The sequence below is a fragment of the Myotis brandtii genome, unplaced genomic scaffold (assembly GCF_000412655.1).
Source record: "Myotis brandtii unplaced genomic scaffold, ASM41265v1 scaffold82, whole genome shotgun sequence".
Classification (NCBI taxonomy): domain Eukaryota; kingdom Metazoa; phylum Chordata; class Mammalia; order Chiroptera; family Vespertilionidae; genus Myotis; species Myotis brandtii.
The window spans coordinates 6,815,391-6,825,390 of NW_005371324.1; positions in this window are offsets into that span (position 1 = coordinate 6,815,391).

Here is a 10,000-nt window from a genome sequence, read left to right on the forward strand (position 1 = left end):
ACTTTAGCCAGACAGGATAAAATTCACCTTAACAAGACATGACTCAAGGGGAACAAAGCATGAATGTACTCATGACACCGATAACCCCAATAGAAGTGACCAACTGAGAAAAGAGAATTAGGGGAGAAAAAAGAGAGTACAAATGATATCTATAGAAAACACCACAGAACCAATAGATAAACCAAATAAATACAAACACCAAACACCCAGTAAAGAGGGTGGGGGCAGAATCTGTAGAGGCTGAGCTGATATACAGGAAACAAGGTTAAGAATTGGATAAATATGGGGAGGACCTCACATCAGTATAGCAGAGGTAGAAAAGGGATGAGTGGATAAGAATAGACAGAAAAGGAACAAAATAATATATTTACAAAAAAATTGATTTAAAAAATGGTATAAAAATAGAAAATAACAAGTAAAAATAAAATAAAATTGAATGATGAAAAAATAATGTGAAAAGAAGTAGAAAATAAAGCAACAAACAAAAAAGGAGAACAAAGAAAAAAGCAAAAAAAGAGCAACAAACAAAAAAAGGAAACAAAGAAAAAAGCAAAAAAAAGAGCTAATAAAATAATAATAAAAAATAAAAATGAAAAGTTGAAATGTCATTCCTTTGGCTGGCTTAAGATCCCAGTTTTCTGGAGTGCCTGTGATTTTTTTTCCTGATATTCAGTTTTTAAAATTATGCATTAAAAAGACAGAACTCCAGTCAAACTAAAGAGAAACATTAGACAATAGAAACAGACCAATGAATGACACTGATTTTGAAATTAGCCGATAGGACATAAAAATATTTAACTGTTTTGATTAATTGTTTGAGAAAATAGAAGAAATATTTGAAGAAACATTTTCTTGAGATTCTTGGAATTTATAAAGATAAATTAAAGTGAAATTTTAGGACTGAAAAATAGGGCATGAATCGATGCTGCCAAAGGAGGGAGACATTAATTGAATTGGTTGTACTTTAAAAAATGACGAGTGACTCCATTGGGAACTGTTCAGGTTGGTGTTTTTCAGCTTCTACTACACACATACATTGAAAAATCAGACTGTGTGACGTTTTATTATTTCTGCATCAATCAGATATGCATGTGGAAATACCTCAATTGGTATCCAAAGGAGGAAAAATAGGAAGAAGACAAACAAGCAGATATGAAAGAAAATGAATCCTATGTAGGCCTCTGCACCCAAAGCATAAGGGATCAAGATAAGGCTACAAGGCAATGGGCTTTTATCTCTGCATTTCAGAAATGTGAAGATCTTTTGCAAAATTTCATTTCTCTGGTCATTCATTTTTTATGGAAGTATAATGACACAAATTAGTTTCAGGTGTGTAAGGTAATAAATTAATTTGTATATATTGTCATAGTAAGTCTACTTAACATCCTTAATTTTGTAAGTCTACAATTTTTTTTCTTGTGATAAGAACTTTTAAGATTTACTCTCAGCAACTTTTAAATATACAATATTGTATTTTTAAATATAGTCGCCACACTGTATATTACATTTCCCTGACTTATTTTATTGGAGGTTTGTAGCTTTTGACCCCTTTTCTCATATTATAAGATAGTGGTGCAGTTTTATTCTTTTAAATGTGGCTGCCTAGTTTTCCCAATACTATTTATTGAAGAGACTGTGTTTCCCATTGTATATTCGTGGCTGCTTTGTCATAAACTAATTGACAACATATGTATGGCTTTATTTCTGGGCTCTCTATTCTGTTGCATTGATCTATGTGCCTGTTTTTATGCCAATACCATATGATTTTGATTACTATAGCTTTGTAATATGGTTTGAAATCATGGAGCATAAAGCCTTCAGCTTTGTTCTGTTTTCTCAAGTTGCTTTGGCTTCCATACAAATTTGTAGTTCCATACAAATTTTAGGATTGTTTGTTCTGTTTCTATTAATAAAGCCATTGGAATTTTGAATGGGATTGCATTGAATCTGTAGACTGCTTTGAGTTGGATCTTAGAACCAGATTGTATTGGTTTTAGACAAACAAAACAATATGACATTCATTTCATTCAACTGTTATAGAGCAAATTCATATTCATTAGGGAAACATTGAAATATTATATGCTCCAGAAAAAAACACACCTCTAGACAGTTTTACTTTACTTGTGTCATTTAATCTTCATAAAAATCTTTTAAGAGGCAGCACCAGGGTTGAAATTCAGGTCTGCTTAACTATGGAGCACATAGAGTTTTGTTGGATACAATATTATTAAGGATTGGTTACCCTAGTAGGACATGAGGCATGTCCCAATAAGAAATTAAGGTCTGTTTTGTTTACCTAAGGTAAAGGGTAGAAGAAACCTTATTAAATGCCAAAAAGTACGCATAAAAAATCTACAAAGATATCATTCCCATTTTATGAAGAATAAATATAATGTCAAATTGTCCACTGTCACAAAGTTTTTAAGAGGTAGATTCAAAATTCATAACCAAATTTTTGTCTCCCAGTACAAACATTAGGTGTAAGTAATGAACTTGGCTATATTGTTAAAATTCAGGTTTTGATTTCTCAGCTATAAGTATGATTGGGATTCTTTGTTTCCAAAGTCCAAGGTGATACATTTGCTGCTGATTAGGTTCCACACTTTGAGTAGCAAGATCCTAAAGTTTAAATCTGAGATATCTGAAGGGTGATAAATGCAAGATTAGCCTGGAATAATTAAAAAAAAAGAGAGAGAGAGAGAATTTCTATTTTTTTTTTTTTTACTTTTCTACAATAAGATGTCAAGTATTAGTATGCAGCAAATATCTTTATTATACCTCTACTAAAACACTCACTGGTGAACAAAATCGTAAATGAAAACAATCAACCCTACCATACTATACCCCATTAGGATGTGGTGGGAAAACCCTTGGGTTGTGGCAGGATTTTGCATGTGGTTACTATAATAATTCAAGTAGGATTTGGCCATGCCTTTCCCTCATAGACCAAGACGCCATGCTGATTAACAAGGAGGAAAGTAAAATACAAAGAAATATAAATTTTCTTATTTCCTGAAAAATAATTGACCATGATTGGGTGGGTTTACCTCAATCCTCATGTTGAAATAAGTTTGAATGCTTTTCCATATTTGGCTAGTTATTACTCCCTTTGCCACACGAGCTGCCTAGTAAGTATCTACTAAGTGCTTATGAGAAGAAACATGTAATATGCAAACAAAATAAATTCATTTCCTCCTGCATATCTGAGATAGTCTGTGAGTAAAATTTTTGCAATTTTAGGGTAAAAACATTGGGAATATAACCCACTCATGACCTACTACCTATGCTTTAAAATTTTTTGTTAAATTATTTTTGTTTAGTTTGAAGGATATTTGTTTGATAATAGCTAACGAGACAGTATTTCAGAGTGTTCTTTAGAACAACTTTACTACTCATTTTATGAGAGATTCTACAGTACATTGGTACTTCAGTGAACCTAGCTTTTAAAAATTGTGTTCAGTTGCCTTCAATGGCTACTTAACATAAACATTATTGCGGTTTTTAAGAAGCATATATAAATTTTTTAAAAATTGAAATAAATAGACCAAACAAATAGCATTTTGATTGTTTTTAAATTAAGGATCTTATTTATAGATATTCTAATTGAGTTACATACAACTGAAAAATCAAATTTTATTTTCCTTCACTGGTTATTATAGTCAAAACCACAAAGCCATTATTTTATTTTTAATTATAGGCTTTTTAGTTTTCTGCATTCCCCTTTCTTTCTCTTTTTTGAAATATATACAGTTCACTATGTCAGTTTTTACCCCCGGGTGACAGTCTCATTTTCAGGAACTTCTGAAAACTCATGAACCATACTTTTTCATGAGTTTTTGAAACATTATTTTCTTTGACCTGTCATGTGAAAATATTGGAAGTTAGTAATAATAATAAGCTTATTTCTATGGAAATGGTCTAGATATTATTTAATCAATCTTGCTAGATGCTGAACAATTCATGAACTGCTTGTTGAATTTCAATAAGCAGTTCATGAATACTTGAATTGAGAGATTCATTTTTTTAAAAATCAGAAACTGGTAAGTTCCATCAGTAAGATATGCTATCCCATCAGATTTAAACTGGTTCTGAAACATCTCAGTTTCAAAACTCTTCCTGAATAGACAGGTTGTTACCACAAGGTAATACAATTCATTTTCTTGGGTGGTTTGTCAAATGTGCTTTCTGAACACAATTCCAGAAGAACTCCAAAAATGCTTCAAGCCCTAATAGCATCACTGTAATCAACCTAAGGTCTCCTAGGGCAGACTTTTTAGAAGGTCAGCACTCATTGTGATATCGGATGAAGTGGGGGTGGGGGTTAGGGGTCTTCTTCTCAACTGGGTGTTATTGGGGGTAGGTTTCTTTTTTTTAAATTAAATCTTTATTGTTGAAAGTATTACATATGTCCCCTTGGGGGTAGACTTCTTACGATATCCCAATAAAAATAATTTTCTGAGACTCTCACAAGAGAATGAGTGGTTTTTATTTGCGTGGAATTAAATCCCTGTATTTCTAAAGTCCCATTTCCCTTACTCCAGTCATAGAAGAAGTGCAGCTGGAGTTTCAGTAAAGCTAGGAACAAAGTCAGTGTCCAGAGTTTCCTTTCCATGTTGGAGACAGGACCAGCACATCAGGCTAGTGCAGTCCATTAGTCCATTGTGTGTGTGTGTGTGTGTGTGTGTGTGTGTGTGTGAGTGTGTGTGTGTGTGTGTGTGTGTGTGTGTGTATCCGCATGGCCTTGGACCACACAGGAGAATGCCAGGAAGCCAAGCGTGAGCCATGAGCCAAGTGTGCCAAGAGGAACCAAGCGAGTACAAGAGCGTGAACTCCTTTGGGGAGTTATGTGTCCCAAATCTTCCCCCGCTTGCAGTGGCCACGTCCATTCTGGTCAACGACCTCTGTCCCCAGGTGTGATTGATGCCAAGCGCCTTCCCTATGTCAGCGCAACTTTACTGGGCCTGCATCTATCTTCCCTTTGCCCAGTCCCCTTCCCCCAGGGTTTTGCAGGGAACATCCTACTATCTGGCCTTCCCTTTGCTCCTTTACTATTATTAGTAACTAGTTAATTCTGATGGTATCATTTGTGGTATTTGTCAGTAATCGCCCTTGTTATTTTACTGCCACACCTTGTATGTTGGTGTAAGGTACTTTACAACTGAAAGAATGCCTTTTATTTCTTACAAAAAAATTTATTGAATTTATTGGGGTGATATTGGTTAATAAAAGTATATAGGTTTCAGGTGCACAATTCTATAATACTTCATTCAAAGGCCCTTGGAGAGGGTGCTTCTTTTATATCTGAAGAGTGTTGGAAAAGAAAATAAATCACCCCCCTTCTTCTGTCACTGTGCATCCTTATCCTACCATGGATACGTTTTTAATTGCTCTCCTTAAAAGCTTGATCCAAAAGCCTGAGATATAAACAGCTCTCTACCATTATCCTATCACAAGCGAACAGCCTCTCAGTCCTGCCCTGATTTTCAGAAAGGAAAAAACAAGCATTTAGAAATCGCTCTGAACTATATTTTCTACAAACATTTTCCTATGGGTGATCTTAATAGCCTACTAAACATTTGTAATCACACAGAGCTGAAAATATGGAACCGCAGGCCTGTTAGCACAGTGTGTAACCTCAGTGCTCAGAAGGTATCCTGCACCCACGGTGAGCTGATTTCCAGAACCTGGGCTGCTCCAGCTCTCCAGGGAGCTGAAGCGGCCAGTCCGCTCTCCTGTCTTCCTTGGAGGAGAACAGGTGGTAGCAAAAATCCATGGGGGTGGAAACTGAGGAAAAGAGAGAATCAAGTAGAGGAAGAGGGGAAGGTGGCACACACAAGGCAGCGATTGGATAAGTGACACAGCTTGAATTCAGTGGTGCTTCTGTTCCTGTTTTTAGACTGATGATGTGTTTAGCTTTTTTCCCACTCCTTTTTTAAATTAGCAAACATAATCCTTACTAAGCACCTGGCTGCCTTGTTCCTAGAGCAGATCTGTCTGTCTCCTTTCACCTGTCATTTTGATGCAAAATACAAATGCAATTTCACTGCTCTAAGAGATTCACTGGGAGCCTACTGAGATTTTTCCAAAGGCATCAACACTTAAACATACATCTTCTTATCAGAATTTCAAGCATTGGAATAATAAAGGAATGATGACAAGAATAAGTAAATAATTAAAGTGAAACAATAGATTATCAAAACTAAATGTTATACTTTCATTTTTTCTCTTTTTTTCTCCAAAGGTGGGGAAAGATGTGGATTATAGCTTGATTTGGGAGCACATGAATAGCCTAACTACACATATATTTTCTGTTGGTTTTGATAAATATTAAAAGTCTTGTTGTATCAATATATCATCATGCCCTTTTTCAACAATACAAATGTCTAAGTTTCTGGAGCTGCTCAAGTGAATTTAGCCCATCTACCAATCTGTACCTGGTTGCAATTAACTGTAAAAACAGGTAAAGTATTTAATGTTGTGTGGAAAGGCTGCCCTAATATTTCTTAGAGACAATCAGATAGGTTATTACTTGTATCAAGGAATCTGAACCCTCCCACACAGAACTGCATACCACATCACTAATTTCTGACTCTAGCTACATTCTTCATAGAATAGTCCACTATTCTTAGTCACTGTTCTAGTTGAGTCTATGCCTGAAGTAAGATGAGATGTGCAAACTTTGAAGGCTCCAGTTCTTTTGGGACCTAAAGATAGTCTCAGAGTGGCAGCTCATTGAGGGTTGTGTCTATGGCCCATACCATGAATTAGAACCACCCACATTTCATGTACCCACTTCCCCTTTGTTGTATGTGGAGATAGAGAGAGAAAGGGGGTGGACAATAGCTATACAGAAATAAACATGAAAAAATAGTCAAGTTGAATATATACCTAATTCTTCCAGGATACTTTGCTATTAAAAAAAAAACACATGCCGAAACCGGTTTGGCTCAGTGGATAGAGCATCGGCTTGCGGACTGGAGGGTCCCAGGTTCGATTCCGGTCAAGGGCATGTACCTGGGTTGCGGGCACATCCCCAGTAGGAGATGTGCAGGAGGCAGCTGATCGATGTTTCTCTCTCATCGATGTTTCTAACTCTCTATCTCTCTCTCCCTTCCTCTCTGTAAAAAATCAATAAATATATTTAAAAAAAAAAAAAACAGAGTATGAAATTGATGGGATTAAAAATAATTATGCATGGGAGAAAATGTCAAACTATGTGGACATTTCAAAATGCTTTTGGGAATCCTCCATTACAAGTGTGAGTGTAGACACCACTTTATTTTGTTTTTAAGTGGTTTTTTTTTTACAAGTCCCACATTTCAAGGGTATTCTAAAGTCTGTGCTACAGAGCTAATGTGTAAATAGCCTAGTTCTAAAATTATATTCCTGTTGCTATTACTGCATGCATCTACTTTTGAAAATAATTAGACTGATTAATATCTTGAAAACGTATGTTGAAAAGTTTCATGAATAAAACATTCACCAGGATTTCCATTTGACAATGTGTGAAATAATGGGTCCCAGGACCATATTTATGTTATAAAATTATAGTCTCATAATTGACAAAGAATTTCCCAAGTATAACTAAAGGATTTTGGTATACCTCATTAGTTTAACTGTATTGACTATCATCAAATCATCATAGATTCTGACAAAAGTTGACTCAGTTAAAGATCTGGTTCTTAAAATAAAGATTGTGGTTGATCCAAACTCTCAAGAACTCTCGATGGATTTCCTCAGATTCACATAAAAAAAAATAGATTTTGGTTGTTAGAGAAGTTTGCTATTTCAAAGATGATCTAAACACTTTGACAGATTTTGTTCAGTAAGAATTTTCATGAAGTAGGCAGCATATACTGCTGGTTAACATCCTGGGAAATGGATTTAGGCTGACCTGAATTTCATACTATGGTTACTACTTACTTGCTTTTTTGTGCCTGGACACACCTTGTAAAGCCACAAAGTCTTGGTTTTTTAAATTTATTAAATGAAGGTGACTAAAATTTATCTTATAGGCATTTTTTGAGAATTTAAATAAGTAGCTTATGACAGTGCCTGGTATGGAATGCTGCTGTTATTGTACTTCAAGTGTAAGTTTTAATTACAAAAGATTAAATGGCAATCTAAGTGGATAACATCAATTGTTTTCAAACTAAGTATAGCATATCATTGTACTATGTTCAGAAATTAACATATGCCTTGTAATAACCTGTGTCCAAATTTTCAGGGTTGCCAGGTATCATTATTCAACCTTGAAGACACAGGTTTAGCTGACAATCCCATGACTTAAACTAGTTGTTCTCTAGTTCAACAATGGTATTGACATAAAAGGAGGAAGTTTAATAAGTTTATACTCAAAAAAGAAATTAAGGCAATCTAAGGTACAAGGAAAACCAATCAAGAGAAAATGAATCTTATTTTCACCTGGCTGGTGTGGCTAAGTGGTTGAGGGTCTACCTATGAACCAGGCGGTCAAGGTTCAATTCCAGGTCAGGGCATATGCCTGGGTTGCAGGATCAATCCCCAGTGTGGGGCATGCAGGAGGCAGCCAATCAATGGTTCTCTTTCATCATTGATGTTTCTATCTCTTTCTCACTCTCTGAAATCAATAAAAATATTTTTAAAAATCTAATTATCATGAAATGAAAATAAAAAAGTCACAGGTATTTGAGATGTCTTACCCTCCACCAATAAAGAATATAAAGAGATGAAGAGAAAAGGAGAAACTGGGTATTACATGATTCAGCAATTCACATTGGAAGTTTTCATTCTTCAGGTCAATAGATCAACTATGATCTCAGTCAGTACAAAAAACCCCTAAATATACTGGTTGTTTCTGCCGGGGAAAATAATATAATTAAGCTCTCATCCCACCCAGGTCCACACCAGACTCAGCTCACTCAGGAATGAGTCACAGCTCTGATGCAATTATTGCCCTGGGCAGAGCCAAAGCACTGATTAAATAGCTCAGAGCTTTGGAGTTGGAGGGAACCTCTGCATTAATTCTCCTTCATGCTTAAATTAAGGCTGATTCTGGAGGATATCCAGTGATTGCTAGGGATTTAGGAGGATGGTCTTCTGCAAACTATCCACTGGAGTTGAGGCCAACAGGCTCTCCACTCAGCAGATGAAGTGCAGGCTGGGGAGTTCTTGGGCTAATTTGTTTTTCATATATGATAAGTGTTTTCAAATATACATTATTAATTGTGCTTTCAAAGTTGACTATATAAAACAAATTTTCAGTTAACTTACATTCCAAATGGTCTGCAACAAATGAGCAACTAAAGATACAAAAACATTTATTTTTAAATTTTATCTTGATTATCTATGCCTCTTTTTTCCCACTGATCCTCCCTCCTCACTTTCACCCCTTCCCCAGGCCTTCATCTCACTATTGTCTGTGCCCATGGGTTATGCCTACCTCTATATATAATAGGCTAATATGCCAAGTGTCCTTCAGTCCATCCAGGTAATGATGTCACATAGCAATGCCTGGCTTCCTCTCCCTAGCTACTAGCCTCCTTGCAGTTTCTTCAGCCCAGGAACAGGACTTGCTTTATAGCCAGGTGGAAACATTTTAAGTACACTTTAACCAAATGTCTGTGAAGCATTTTCCTGTGCCTCATCTCATTTGATCCTCAGAAATTCTGAAGTAGGTAGATAGGAGACTCAGTGGAATCCTGTTTTCTTTTCATTAGCTGGAAAAAAAAAGAAATTTAGAAAGCTTAGAAACTTGACCTGACTGAAAAGAAGTAAGAAATAGTGGACCTTGAAAATCACTGTGCAGAATATAGTCAAACACTGCTGCAGTTAAATATTTTACCCTTTGTTCTCCCTGTATGACCTACAATAATCATCTGCTTTGTGTTGATTTTTACTGCTGTGTTGCTGCCAATTACCTGAAAGAGAAGTTGGGGTGCTTCACTGGGCTGGAAAAAGTTTAGCTAAATCAGAAAGCAGGTCTAATTAATTAAGCAAGTTTATCTATATGTATACTAGT